Source organism: Pseudorca crassidens, chromosome 4 (assembly GCF_039906515.1).
Source record: "Pseudorca crassidens isolate mPseCra1 chromosome 4, mPseCra1.hap1, whole genome shotgun sequence".
Lineage (NCBI taxonomy): Eukaryota > Metazoa > Chordata > Mammalia > Artiodactyla > Delphinidae > Pseudorca > Pseudorca crassidens.
Window position 1 is genome coordinate 147,274,997 of NC_090299.1, and position 15,870 is coordinate 147,290,866.

General features: G+C 41.6%; 1 long non-coding RNA gene across 3 annotated transcripts in view; it reads right to left on the bottom strand.

Annotated features, from left to right (window-relative positions):
• The window catches only part of LOC137224053 (uncharacterized), a 66,056-nt gene that overhangs the window by 48,941 nt on the left and 1,245 nt on the right, over window positions 1-15,870 (bottom strand). Inside the window, exons 1-2 of one of the 3 annotated variants that reach the window (XR_010943199.1) lie at window positions 15,464-15,763; window positions 11,728-11,803 (exon numbers count right to left, since the gene is read on the bottom strand). This is a non-coding gene — a long non-coding RNA (uncharacterized lncRNA). Of the gene's footprint in view, window positions 1-11,727; window positions 11,804-15,364; window positions 15,764-15,870 lie in introns of those variants that run through there. The other 2 variants (XR_010943198.1, XR_010943200.1) reach the window with 2 other exon arrangements.

A 15,870-nucleotide genomic window follows, 5' to 3' on the forward strand; every position in this document is an offset into this window, starting at 1 on the left:
TTACAAAAGAGAAATCAACTCACAGACTTTGAAAACAAACTTTTGATTACCAAAGGGGAAAGGTCGGGGGAGGATAAATTAGGAGTTTGGGATTAAAATGTACACATTACTATACATAAAATAGATAACCAACAAGGACCTGCTGTATAGCACAGGGAACTCTACTCAATATCTTGTAATAAGTTATAATGGAAGATGATGTAAAGAAAAGAATATATATATATACACATATATACATATATATATGTATAATTGAATCACTTTGTTGTACATCTGAAACTAACACAACAGTGTAAATCAACTATATTTCAATAAAAGTTTTTTAAAAGAAAAAAAGGCTTTGCAAGGAATGGAAGGATTTATTCGTTCATTCGTTCACCCATTCATTTAATAAATATACTTTGAGCAGTGGGCTCTGTTTTGATGTGGGGGATATTACAATTTAAATGAATATCCACTTCTCATAGAGCTCACAGTCTGGGGAGTGACAGACACAAATAAATGAATGAACGAGTAAACATCTGAGGTGCTGATAAATGCTCTGAATGTGGGGATCGGCAAGGGGATAGACGGTGAGGGACAGGTATTTTAGGTAGGTGATCAAGGAAGGCCCCTCTAATACACTGCTGAGTGATCAGACAGCTGACGAGGTGAGAGAGTGGTCTGTTGAGCTGTCTCCTGGGGAGGGCCAGGGTGGCAGAACGGAGCTGCCCTGGGGAGAGGGGAAGATGGGCTCAGATTGGGAGCCAGGAATAAGTATACGACGTCATTTATATTAACACACACACTTTATATTCCTGGCTTCCTTCCTGTTTTATTTTATGCTATACATGATCAGCTGAGCTTTTTAACCATGTTATACTATATTTGTAATTCCTCTCCAACACGCTGTATTTTAAAAAGTTCACTTGCCTTTTCCAAGGATGTCTGGCCCTCTAAATTCTGTCACAGATTCAGAGTTTTTTAAAATGTATTCCTTTAGGAAAAGAGATTCAAATGTATGTAGCTACCATATGGCCTAGCAACTTCACTCACATGCAGAATAATGAAAACGTGTCCACACAAAAACCTGCACATGAATGTTTACACAGCAGCATTATTCATAATTCCCCCAAAGTGGAAACCACCTCAATGTCTATCACCTGATGAGGGAATAAACAAAATGTGGTGTCTGTCATCTTAAAAATTTGAAAATGCAAACCAGACCTTACAACACATATGTGTAAGGGATCATCTGTCTGCAACAAACGTCAAAAACTTGCCTTCTCTCAGCAGAGTTGCCTCGGCACTTGTACTTCTTACAAGGTGGCAGGACATGGAAGCTGCCAGGCCTCTAAAAGGCTAGGAGTTGAGACAGTGTTTCTTCTCTGTATTTTATTGGTCAAAGCAGCTCCAGGCCAGCCCAGATTCAAGGGTGTGCAGAAATAGACTCCATCTCATGACTGGGCAGTAGCATGTGAGTACAGGAAGGGAAGAATCGGAGATAAACTAGCATGAAGACAGAATAGGTTGGGGAGCAAGAAACCAGATTTAAAATGTCAGAAGCCACTAACAACTAAAGGTCAAACTATATTTAAAATAGTTAAAAGTCAGCTATTATACACCATAGTGGATTGATTTGTGGGTCTCAATTCTTTACCCCTCCCTGTACCCACACACTTACTTGATGCAGACTATACTTCCCTGCCGCTTGACTTTGGTCTTAGGTATAAGTGTTATTTATCGATTGTTGCATACCAAACCCTTCCCAAACTTAGTGGCTTATAATAGCTATGTCACAATTCTACGGTTTGGACGGGGGTTCTGTTGCTGTTCCGACCTGGGCTCATTCGTGAAGTTACATTCAGCTAAATAGGCAGCTTGGGGGCTGAGCTAGGACAGCTGGGATGGCCAGGCCTCTCTCCACGTGGGCTTTCATCCACGAAGAGGCTCAACTGAGTTGGGTTTCCTCATCCTCATGTGGTGACCACAGCATCCCAAGAGGGTGAGGGTGGAAATACAAGGCCGTTTTAGGCTAGGGCTCACTGAGTCACAAAACTTCACTTCTATCACGCTCTACTGGTCAAAGCAAGTCACAAGCCCATCTTCAAGAGGTAAAGAATATGTCTGGGAAATAAACTACCTCTTGATGGGAGGAGGCGAAAATAGGTTATGGCCATATTGAGTCTACGAGAGCATGTGACTTGCTTTGGCCAATGGCATGGACACTGCAGTGACTATGCGCCAGTTCAAGTCTAGGCCTAGAAGATCCTTGAGCGTCTCCTTTTCTTGTGCTTCTGCCGTCATCATGTGAAGAAGGGCGTGGGGTAGCCCACTTGCCCAAGAATGAGAGACGCTCTGAGCAGAGCTGATCCGGCCAGTCTGTAGCCCTGCAGTGAGATACAGAGCTGCCCAGCTGAGCCAAACTTAGGTCGGCTGAACCCCAGCCAGGCCGCAGAAGCAAGAACGGGATAAATGATTATTGTTCTCAGCCAATGAGTATTTGGGTGATTTGTCGCACAGCAATAACTAATACATAGGGCAATTTTTAAGAGCAAATATTTTGCAAATATTTGTGAATAAAATTTATATCCTGTCTTATATTTGCTTCTAACTGTATAAACTGTATATATATATATATATATATATATATATATATATATATGTCACTTTCAGAGGCTCCTCTAGTTAAAGGCAATAGAAGAAAAAACTGCTATATTTGGGGAAACATCATTAGAGTTTCCACTACAACAGCACTTTCAGAAGCAAAACCCCCATCACAAATAATTGTATTTATTCATCAAATATTTACTGAGTGACCAGTATGTGTAAAACACTATACCTGCGACTGTGGTATCTACAGTGATGAATGTGTGTGTGTGTTACGATCAGGTTGGGCAGCTCTTAACAGAAATGGTTGTTATGGTTGCTCCATAGAGCAGTTCCCCAAAGATCTGACCTCCTCTCTTACTGCTCTGCCATCTCTACCATGTCATATTATGACCCAAGATGATTCTTAAGTTCCAGCCGTCATATCCACAGTCCAGGAAAGGAGAATGACAGAAGGGCATGCCTCCTTCCTTTGTATTGTAACTTTCTGGAAGTCCATGTGTTTCTAATTACATCTCACGGCACGAATTTAACAGCAAGACCACACTAATTATACGGGAGGCTAGGAAATGATCTTTTCTTTTTGCCAGCAGTATGCCCAGACGAAAATCAGGGGTCTGTTACTAAGGAGGAAGGGAAGAATGTACACTGAATCGGGCATCTAGCTGTCTCTGCCACAATACATAATGGATTTTACTTCCTGGGAGCAACTATATTAATTTCTCAGTAATGACTATACTAGTAAATCTATTGATTTTTCAGTCCTGATCTATCCATTCCTATTGTCAGCATTTTCATTAACATTTTTGGTATTTCTTATATATATCCTATCATTATTCATGTTCACTCACGTTCAGTACCTATACATCTAGGATTTATAAATTCCTTAAAGACAGAGAATATCTATCTATCTCTATATCTCCACAGAACTCACTGCGGCTGCTAAATGGTGACTGAAGTCAGTTATTAAGACAGTCCACCTTCCCCTCATGTTCCTTTTCTGGAATAAAGAAGTCTGTAATATAAATTCCAGTCCTGTATTATTTATATAACACGTCTTGATCTTTCAAGATCAAGTGGATCTCCGCTTCATCTCGTTAGACTTCTGGTTGATGAATAACTCACTTTTGATACAGAGAAAGCAGTGGGTCACCACGTATTCTGGACCCCATGCAGTTAGGTCAAATGGGGAAGTCCTTAGCTTATATTATTGAGGCTCTTTCCTTCAATATTCTCCCATTATTCTGTCAAATGCCCCTAGAATTTGCCCATTAGAAATTAATTTCTTTGTGTTAAGAAGTATCTATTTTCTCATTAAATGCATGGAAGGTTATCTTTATAAGCTATTCACCAGTCATTCACATTTTAGAGTATTTTGGAAAAAAAAGACATTGTCCTGGGTTTGTACAACGGCCAGTATCTCCAAGTGACTGACCCTTGCCGGCTTTTTAATTTCCACGGCGCCACTCATGCCCTCTCTTCTCTGTTTATCCGGTTGGGATTCCATGGTCCATTGTTATAGTTTCTCACCTCCCTGCTTTGTTATATCCATGTAGCTAAAGCTTAACCTGTTCAAATCTAACCCTTCACCTAAACTGCCTCTGCACCCAAGTAGCTGAATGTGGCTGGAGAAAGACATTAACACACACTAACTGGTCTCACACCAAATCATGAACCTAGCCTCAAGTGGGTCCTTAGATCTGTCCAGCTACCCTGCCAGCTCACCTGGGTCCTCCAAAGCCTCCCCCATCCCAGATGACTAATGTGCTCCTTTTCTTGCAAGTCAGTCTTTCATTCCCTTCAAATTATTCTCATCAGCATGCATACATGCTAAAATATTTTCCATCTTAAAAAAATACCCCTCTGTTACTGCCTCGTTCCTATGTCCCACCTTAACATCAAACTCCTCAAGTACTTTTAGAGTGTTTGCTCCCTTACTTCTCATTCTCTCTTGAACTCATGACAATCACGTTTATGTGCCCTCACTGCACTGACACTGACCTTGTCTGGGTCTTCAATGACCTTTACATGGTCAAGCCTAATCATCAAACAGCTGCTTACACTCTCCTTGAAATTTTCTTTATTGCCTTTCTCTCACTTTTTATTGGATTTCCTCCTAGCTCATTACTATTCCTTCTTAGTCACCTTTGCCTGGACCTCTTCCTTTTGCCAACTTCTAAATTCTGCAAAATCCCAGTGCTTTGACCTCCAGCCTCCTCTCCTCTCCATCCATCTCACTCCCTAGGTGGTCTCATCCTCGTGGTTTTAAATTCTATCTGCACACTGGTGACTCCTGAATGCATGTCTTTCGCCTTGACTTCTCCCTGGAACTGACACAGGAGTGAAGGGGTCAGGGTACGACCTTTAAAAGAATGACATAGCCATAGGGCATGACAAAAACTGGTTAGAACCAACTAGGTCCGAGGTGGCAGAAGATCTGACTTCCAGTGGACTTTGAGTCTCATTATACGCTCACTGTAATACATTAGCATATGCTAAATGACACACCACCAGCACCAGGACAGTTCTGAGGCCAACCATAAAAGCTCAAAAGGTGGGTGGTGGCCCAGTTCCTGGAAATCTCTAACCCTTCTCCAAAATAGTTGGAATAATCCTCCCAGTCATTAGACTATGCAATTATCCAGCCCGTAAAAACTAACCACTCCATATTTGGGGGCCTCTGAGCCTTCCGAGATGGCTCACTTCTGTCTCTGTAGTGTGTTTCTCCCAAGGCCGTTCTCACCTTTTGAAATGGACCGCCTTCTGTCTATGGAATGTGTATCTCTCTAAATAAATCCACTTCTTACCTATCACTTTGCCTCTCACTGAATTCTTTCGGTGATGAGACATAAAGAACATGAGCTTCCATAAGTCCTGGGATCAGCTGTGTGACCTCAATTAAAAGACAGTGGGTTCAAGTCCCAACCTGAATTTTGACTGGGTTCGAGTCCAGGTCCGTGGGTTGAAGTCCTATCTGAGTTGTGTGATTTCAGAACCACAGATGAATATATCTAAGTCCTATGCAAAAGCTTTATTGTATGTTTACAGGACGTCACAAAGTTAACATCCTCAAGGTGAAACTCTCCATTCTCCTCCAACAACTTTCTACCTGGTCTCCTAGTTGCTACTTTTGCCTCTCCCAGGGTTCATTCCCTGCACAGCAACATGAGTGATCCTTTTCATCACAAATCAGTTCACAACCCTCACCTACTCTCTCTCCCCAGGTCTTCTCAACAAAGAGAATCAAGTCTAAATTCCTTTTCTTTTCTGTCCTTTCCTTTCCCTATCTTATCTTATCTTGGTCTACAACGTCTTACAGACTGGTTTCTCTCTGACCTCATTTCTGCTTAATTTCACTCATTATCTATGTTCCAGTCCTGCAGGCTTCCTTGCCACTCTGCTGCAGCACCTTTGTGCGTGCCCTTTCCTCTGCCTGGAATATTTGTCCTCCAAATATATGCAGGGTCTGTCTGTTCCCTCCCTTCCTTCATTATGGTTCCTGCCCCCCTAATGCCAGGCTTTTCCCTTACTTCCACACCTCAAATAGCACATACTCCTTTCTCTATCTCATTATTCATCATTTATTTTTCTACAGACCATTCATCGTTACAGATATCAAAGAATATATTTATCTGTTTGGTTTTCTGTTCCTTCCTCTAGAGTGTATGTTCCATGAGGACAGAAATTTTGTGTGTTTAGTTCACTGCTACATCCCCAGCTCCTAGAATAGTTTCTAGTACATAGGAGGATGCATTAAATAAATATTATTTGAGTGAATAAACAGCCATTTATTAAGCAAACAAAAGAGTTTTAATAGAGGAGAGGAGAAAGAAGAAACAAGTTTTGTAAGCAGGAAACTGTGTCAGAGACCAGTGAGCTCAGGACCAGTTAGGGTGTTCTAGGCAAGGACAGGGAATAATAAAAATTCCTAACATTAACTAGGTTGTCTAAAGTCAAGAATGACTCTGATCACACACAGTATGAAGAGGCTGGATTAGTACTCGCCTGGGATACTAAAAATTTGGCCTATAATTCTAGCCTGTAGTTACCAGCTCTGTGGTGTTGGGCAAATCTCTTCACCTCTCAGGGTTTGCATTTAATTTTCTGAAAAATAAAGGGGAGACGAAGAGGAGGAAAACAGTTCAAAGGTACCTCCCGGCTCTAAAATTCTTTGGTCATATACTGACTTCCGGACAGGCCGAAAACCTTCTGGGGCCTTTCCTCTCCCAGGCTACAGATGTAGTTCAGTGAGTTAAGAAGACAGAGGGGAAAGATGCCTGGTGGCAACCACTACTCCATTAAGATCCTTATCAACAGTAAACAGTATGCTCTGCCTTCTCATGGGCCCCACTGGGAAACCAAAACTCCTTCTGGAATAAAACTTTCTACATCAGTCCCTTAAAAACAGACAGTAGATTCACCTAATTCCAGCTTAGCAAGCCACACTGCAAAACGGGCGATGTCTGATGTGTTTTCCCGCCCACTGAAGTCCTTGCCAGCGGGCTAGGCTCAGGCGAAGTCACTCCTCAGGTTCGATCTCTATTCTACTCTAGCTGGTCGTTTTCTCCCACTTCAGTGCTTCCCAGTGATGTGTTTGCCCCTTGCTCTTTCTCTAAATGCAGCAGGCCTCCAGGAGATGATACTAGCTAATCCCTACCTGGTAAAACAGGAAATGCTCTTTCTTTTTTTCTTTCCACTTAGCTACAATCTATGTTCTTGAGTTACAGTCTATGTTCTTTTCTGGTGCATGAATTAGTCAGAAATTTAGGCTTATGTGTACAGTGTTTTTCACTTGTGGAACACATGGAAACAGAAAGCCAATTTTTGTTAATCTGCAAAGCCAACTTCGGTTAAAGTAATTGAAAGTCTTCAAAACAGAGATGAGTAGGAACATCTTGAACATACAGAGAGACACTGTGGTCAGCGGATGTGCTTTGGAGACTGGGCGTCCTAGGCTAATGCCTGCTTTCCACTCACTACTTCGTGGCCTGGGGCAGATCATTAACTTCTCTGTGCCTCAAATTTTCCTCGTCTGTAAAAGAGGGATAACACTACCTACATCAAAGAGCTGTTGTGTGGACATACATAAGGTTTCTGTAAAAAGTTGATTTCCAACAGATGTTAATGGCAGGCAAAGATATTTACGGAGGCAGCGGGAAGAACATATAAGGTATCAGTGAGTTCAGCTTTCACTTTTTTTTCTTGAGAGGTGAAGAGCACAGCAGTTAAGAACACAGACTCTGGGGCCAGGCTGCAAAAATTCAAGTCCTGGCAAGTCATCATTTATAAGCTATATGACCTCAGGCAAATTACTTAATCTATCTGTGTGCCTCATCTGTAAAATGGGGAAGATAATAATAACCTTATCTCATTGGGTTGTTAGAGTTAAATGAGTTAAACACATAAAGAATTTAGAACAGTGCCTGGACAGAATAAGCATTTGTATGGGTTAGTGTGATGGTTAAGTTTATGTGTCAATTTGACTAGGCCAAGGTACCCAGATGTTTAGTCAAACATAAATCTAGGTGTCTCTGTGAAGGTATTTGTAGATGGAATTCACATTTAAATCAGTAGGTTGGGTAAAGCAGATTTCACCCCCATAATGTGGATGGGCCTCATCCAGTCAGTTAAAGGCCTTAAGAGAAAGACTGACATCCCCCAAGGAAGAAGGCGATCTGCCTCCAGACTGCCTTGGGACGTGAGTGCGGCGGCGTCTCTTCCCTGGGTCTCCAGCCTGCGACTCTGCTGCAGGGCCTCTGTGCGTGCCCTCTCTTTTGCCTAGAATACTTTTCCTCCAAATATATGCAGGGTCTGTTCTCTCTCTTCAGATTTGGACTTGCCGGCTCCCACATCCCATGAGCCAATTCCTTAAATCTCAGTCTCTCTCTCTCAGCCCCCGCCCACACACCCACACACACATACATACACACCCTATTGCTTGTTTCTCTGGAGAACCCTAACAGTTAGCAATTATTATTTTTGTTTGCAGCACAAAGTGATACTCTATTCTGCTTCTTCTCTAAGAGTACAAGCAATCAGTAATCACATGGCAAACGTTCACTTTAATCCTTCCGTTTCTGAAGATTTAAGAAAACTAAGAGGAGAAAATTAAGGTTTGCCTAAGCAGAGGCAAGGGAGCAAGGGGTTCAGAACCCTCACGGCAGGTTTAGGAAATGATGAGTTTGGGTGGAATGAGTGTCCATTTAGGGAAGTAGTGGATCAGAAGGCTGCTGAAGGGCAGGAACAAGCTCATGGAGAAGTGTGAATACTAGCCTTAGAAGCTTAGAATTTTTTTTTAAACACTGTTGGAAATGGGGAGCTACTGAAGCTTCGTGAAACCGTGCTGTAAGATGAAAAATAGTACCAGTGGGTGTAGGATGAATTAGGAGGGAGAAGCCACAGAACGAGAGAACGTGTAGAAAATATTATGTAACCTTGCTTTCACCAGTTACATACAGTTCCAAGAGCACTAAGCATCTATTTCTACACGATTTTCATTGGGTCACATTTCAGGCCATATGACAGTCCCTCATGTGGGCAGGCTGACGTCTGTCTCTTGGTCCCCTTCCCTTTCTTCCCTTTGCTGTAACTCTGCCCTCTTCCCGAATCTCAGCATTCTGCCTCTTCCCTGTGGTCTATGCAAAGGTGGGGTGGCGGCAGGGAATACCATTTCTGTTGTCCTTTGCGACCCGGGGATATCGTTCCTGGTTTCATTCTGGGAAGATGATTGTCGATTCTTATTTTATGGGAAGGTATCTTCAAGAGAACCAGTGTCCCTCTTGAAAACTTCTCATAGCATAATCATTATGTGCTATTAGTTTATTTGAATTTTCACAACTTTTTTGGAGTATTCTTGTATATAAAATCTAGAACACCCAAAGCCAAAGTAACATTTAAATGGTAAATGCTAAAGGCTGGTTTTCGAGTCTATATTTAACACTACCAGGGTTAAGAAACACAGTCCGGTACTTCCCCAGAGTATGCTAATTAACTGGGGGAAAAATACTGTCTCTTCTGTCATTGGAAGGGAAACTGACCAATAGAAAAGCAGTTCAGCACCTACACCCACTCTGTATACCTAATGAGGTGTGTTTGTACATGCCAATAACTCATGCTTTGGGTTGCCTGACAACCAGTGACAAATGTGCCTTTCATCATCTCTTACAATGTTACTTTGGGATACTGAACTCTAATCTAAATGAGACTTAGGAATGAGTTTAGAAAATTAGGTATTTCCAACAAGTTATAAGCATACATACTTCTGAAGTTACAGATCTCAAAGACAATGATAGTTTCTACTAACACTGCATGCATTTTTCTGTTGTTTATCCACTTGTATAAGACTACTTATTCGAACATTCCCTTCATTCTACTGACAAGAAAAGTACTGAATATTCCTTATGAAGATTACAGGGAATTTTTGGCTTGTTTCAGCCATATCCTAATAGCAGTACATTAGCAGATATGACTTGGCAATAAACACGCAGTTTACATTCTTGAAGGTACAACTCTGACCGTGTCATTGTGTATAATTTCCCACAGCTGGGAGGGTACAATTTTAATTTTAATTTGTTTATATGTTGCTTTATAGGTGGACCGAACTTTTTTTTTTTTTAAACTAGCTATTTATTGGCTCCTCCAGTTCACTTCAAGTAAAATCTTCAAAGAATAATAACACTGTTTTTTTATATGGGACATTTAATTCTCTGCTTAATTGAATTCTTGTAGCAGTTATGAAAGTCAGCCAAGGCAGGTTATATTTAGTGTTATTTTACATCTGATAAAAGAGGGGCACAGCAAAGCTAGCTACTTGTCTGAGGTCGCCCATTGGTCAAAAGCAATGTTGGCATTCCAGACTGAGGCGAGGTATATTTTCTGTGAGTCCAAGATACTTCTCAAGAGTTAGAAACTTGTTTTTTCTTTCTCATTCTTTCTAGGTAGGCTTGTATAATATTCAGCAACTGAATAATCCCTAACTTAAGAGAAAGACAGAGACAGAAAGGGGAAGAGGAGCCACAACACTCCAAGAATAATACTTAGAGAAAGCCATACTCTGCCAGTTATAGCATTCACCATACCTAGATAAATGCCTACTATCTCCTCTGCCCCCTCCCAATTTTCATGAGAACAGAGACATTTATATTTTTCATTCATTGCTATAAACCCAGTAGAAACTTCATGAAAAGTTATTGAAAAAATGAATGAAAATTTCTTTTTGAATAAAACTGCCCCAAGAAAACCTCAACCAAATGATTTTAAGTTGGAGCTACTAACTGTAGGAGTCAGGATAGGCTAGGTTAAGTTAGCTCAAGATGTAGCAGCAAACAGTATCAGGGGCTCAAAACCACAAAGGTTTGTTTCCTGCTCAGCTATCTGGCCACGATGGGTTGGCAGCAGGATTCTGTTCTCCACAGTTAGTTACTCAGGAACCGGACGGAAGGAGAAGCAGTGATCTGGAACTTCGTTAGTTGTAATGGCAGAGGGAAATAAGCCTTGAAGGGTCTTGCTCCAACTCAGAAACGCTGTCACCTCCACGCACAATTCACTGACCTACACTAGTCACAGGCTCCCTACCTTCCCACAGCACCACCCATGAAGGGGCCAGAAACTGCCTGGGAGGTGGAGAGCAGGAACTATTTGGCAAATGGAGCTAATGACTATCATATTCCATTTCCTTGATTTTGAGCTTTTGCAATTTAAGTAACAAAATGCAATTTTGTTTATAACTTTTTCTATATTTATAAAATACGATTTTCCTCATAACAGCCCTATATGAGAATGATGCATAATGAGGTTAAATACTTGAATAGGGCCAAATAGAAAAGTCAGAGGTGGAAATGGAAAGATAATTCAGAGCTCTATAACACTGGTACTGGATGAAGCTCATTTATTCCATATTTGTGGGAAAAAAAGCAACAATTACATTCTAAAATAAAATCAGTGCTACAAGTTTTAATAGGGTTCAAAGACAAGATGTAAAAATTGTTTGTGTCAGGGTTTTGGCAATTATTCTGGTGACACACAGAAGGGACATCTGGGCTAGCAATTCTAGATAGAAAACCACCTGAACTGTGGAAAACTACAAGCTAATATCTCACACTTTAGGCATGAGGCCAGAAGTAGCATCCGGAGTCTTACCTGGAGAACTGCTGATTCTAACGGAGGAAAAGAAAAAATGTTTCCTTTTACCGTCTTATGTTCTCTGGCTGGGACCCTGGAAATTAAATTGACAAAAGACAAATAAAGAAGAGAAAAAACAGTTTTAATCCTGTAAGTATGAATGGAAATTTCATAAAGAAATGAGACCCTAGGAGACCAGATGATTGAGGTTTATGTACTATTTTAGGCTAAACAAAGGAAAAGGGGCTTTGGAGTAGGGGAGGCAAGTTACAGGAATGCAAGGGCAGGAAGCGTGTATTAAGTAAGGGTTGTCTTGTTATGTAGAAAGGAGTCTGTCAGGCGGTAACAGTTATCTCTGGGAGTAGCACTCTTTCTGGTACTTCCAGGAGCCACCACGAAAGATGGAAATTTCCTTTATAAATGTAAATTTCCTTTACTAAAGGGGAAATTTATACTCTATTTTTAGGCAGGGGGAGGTGAAGAGCTTTTTCTGCATCTCCTGGTCCTCAGTTGCCTTTAGTTCAAAATAATCCAAAGAGGGCTTCTCTGGTGGCGCAGTGGTTGAGAGTCCGCCTGCCGATGCAGGGGACACGGGTTCGTGACCCGGTCTGGGAGGATCCCACATGCCGCGGAGCGGCTGGGCCCGTGAGCCATGGCCGCTGAGCCTGCGCGTCTGGAGCCTGTGCTGCACAATGGGAGAGGCCACAACAGTGAGAGGCCCGCGTACCGCAAAAAAAAAATAATAATAATAACAATCCAAAGAGGTGTATTTTGGGGGTCACATATTCTGGTACCCTTCACTGACTATACAAAAATACCATCTCTAATGTTTTAACAAGAAAAAAAAATTGGTTATTCATTAGTGAATATTAATAAAATTATCAATTCATTATTCCACAGTATTTGGCCCCCAGGAGCATTAGCAACTAATCAGGAAAATGGGTAGTGTTAAATTAATTAAACAAGGAGGCCCTTAGACTGAGGTGGTTTTAACGCCTTAGTAGCTTAAGTAAACAAACCAAAACCTAAATCTATAGCGCCCTAAGGTTAAGAAATGAAAACCTAAGGACAACCAACCACAAAGCCAAACAGACTTCCCCAGATAAGGTACCTGTTTAACCTGTAGCCAATCAAGTCATTTTCTTGCTTGGCTTTCACATCTTCTCTATAAAATCTTGCCTCTAGCTGCACTCCTAACCAATTCCGGTTTGGTGCTGAACAATTCCAATCAGTTTTGGCTCAAACTCTTAAAATGTGTAATACGCCTCAATTCATCTTGTAACAGTTCCAGTCCAGTGGTTCATTAGCCTAAATCTCAAATGGTTTATGTCCTCACTTTATATTTTATAAGGCCTCCTGCGACCTGTCCACCCACAGCGTTGTGACCCATCTTGAGTATAATTTCCCAATAGTGACAACTATCAAATAGTTCAAGTCTTTAAAATATAAAGTGAAATAAAAAGGAGCTCAACTTAATGAAGTATGGAGTGTTGCATCCACTTGATTCTTTTGGACATTATGCACTGATCCCGCATGTTGAGTATATGTACATTTGTACTACATTTAGCCATGCTTCAGAGATGCAAAAGGCAAAAATAAATAATTCTAAAGAAGTAAACTGCTGGCTTTATTCCTAATCAACTGTGGTAGAATGTGGAATGGTATGGTTTTCAAATATAACTCCAAGGACTGTATTAGCACCAAACATATGCATATTCTTCAGGTCAGCCTAACTGACCTTGTTTATCATATGCCTGTGAATTACAGTCTATTATAATAAAAGGATGTAGCAAAGTCATGATATTCTCAAATCCTGGACATGCAGTTTGCAACTGCTTAAAAAGAAGGTCAAAATGCCATACATAATTACAAGTGTTTTAGACTTCCAAACTTAAAATTTCTCATGTCAACAGTTCTTGTTGCCAAAAGTTTTCACATTTGTGAGAGCAAAGCCCTTGATGATCTGGGGTCTGTATGTTTGAGATACTGCAATACATGGTACTATATTACTGATGAACAGATTCAAAAATAACTTAATTGTATTTAAAACTCAGCCACCAGATCTCTCCATCAAAAGAAAAGGCCAAAAGACACGTACTAGAATGTTTATAGTAGCACTATCTGTAATAGCTCCAAACTGAAAACTACCCTGATATTCATCAGAAGGATGAATTCAAAGGTATATTTACAGAATGAAATAACATGAATAATCTACAACTATATGCAACAGTATGGAAGAATCTCATAAGTATAAAGTTGAATAAAGGGCCAAACACAAAAGAGTGTATACTTCGTGATTCTATATATATCAAGTCCAAAGACAGGCAAAACTAATCTATGTTGTTGAAAGTCATGATAGGCAATGACTGGAAGGCAGTATGATGGAGTCCCTGGGTGTTTATAATGTTCTGTTTCTTGATCTGGGTGGTGGATACACAGGTGTGTTCAGATTGTGAAAATTCACTGAGCTGTATACACTTGGGATATATGCACTTATATAGAGAGAGACACACACACACATAACAGGGTGGGAGAGGGCTTTCTGTAAATAAGATTGCCTTGTCTGATGGTTCAGATATGCATGTGTATGTGTGCGTGTGTGTATATATATATATGGCTTCAATAAAATGATCAAAGAACAGAAAATTCCAGGAAGCCCATGAAAATTGAATCACTCTCTAAACAGAATGCTCAATGAACTGGTTTCAGAACAGTTGTCCGGGGAATGGGATACCTAATATGTCAAAACAAGCTAATAATTTATCTTTAAAATCTCTGCTTTTCTCTACCTCCAGTGATATCACCATAGTTTAAAACAGGTCATCTCCCACCTTGGAGTTCCTCTGATTTAGTCTCCTAACCAGTCTCCCAATAACCTGTTCTACCTATTCACCTACACATTAACCAAAGCAGTTTAAAGTCTAAACCAGATCCTTTTTCTCCTTTGCATAAAATGCCTCAATAGAGTCTCATTATATTTAAAATGTAAAGCAAATTCCAAGTCTTGGCTACATCCTCTGGCCTCTGTCTACCTCATCTCCTTCTGTCATGCTGCTCTCTCCCTCCCTCTAAACTAGACCCACACTGGCCTTTCTGTTCTTCCAAAATGTCAAGCTGTCCCACCTCAGGACATTTGCTCTGCTGTCCCCTCTGCCCAGAACAATCACTTTCCAGGTGCCGTGGCTGACTGATCTTCTCACTCTTTGTTTAAACGTTATTAAGTTCTTATAGAACAACCCTCTCTAGCTAACCTCAACCTCCTATTATCCTCTGTATCCACATCTGTTTATTTCCTTCCTTGACATGATTTGTTATTATGTCATTTGCTTGTTTACCTCTTTCTGTTCTCCCTCTTCCTCCTCTTTAGACTGGAAGCTTTATGAAGGCATCTATCATGTCTATTTGTGTCGAGATTTATCTCCAGTGCCTGGCACACAAAAGGTCCTCCCTAAACACACAGAAATACTTGTGGAATAAATGAATCAACATTCTCAAGGGGAGTCTCCTGGCTGTCCACTGATTAGGACTCCGCGCTTCCACTGCAGGGGGCAGGGGTTCCATCCCTGGTGGGGGAACTAAGAGCTCGCATGCCACGCGGTGCAGCCCAACCTCCCCCCCCCCAAAATAAATAAATAAAAAGTGAAAAAAACCCCACACATTCTCAAGGGATCACGAGATGCCTGTTCAGTCACGAAGAACGGTGCACTGTTGAGTTTTTCAAAGAACAGCAATGAAACCAGATGTCTTTCATTACCTCCGCCCAGGCAAAGTGTTGGCATTCCGTTCTGGCTTTCCTAGTTGTCACTACCGCTCCACTGCCCCAAGCGACACACTGCCTCTCCTCAACCCCCTGGCGAGGTACCAAATTTCTCGACCTCACCCACCGCAGAGGCGCTCCCTCATTGGCCAGAGAGCCACGGCCTTCGGAAGGGCGGACATCCCCGCGAGCCACCACTGGCCCAAGTTGACGTCGCTCTGCGGTGCACTGCTGAAAGTCAGCCAAGTCCAACGGCCCTTGCGGGGAGGCTCGGTCCCGTCAGAACCTGTGATTGGCTGCGACCGAGAGCCCGGGAGGCGTGCGCGCCTCGCCGCTGAGCGCGGATTGGTCGGAGCTGCCATCAGTCAGCGGGAACAGACGTGCCCCTCTCCATCTGGCAGCTG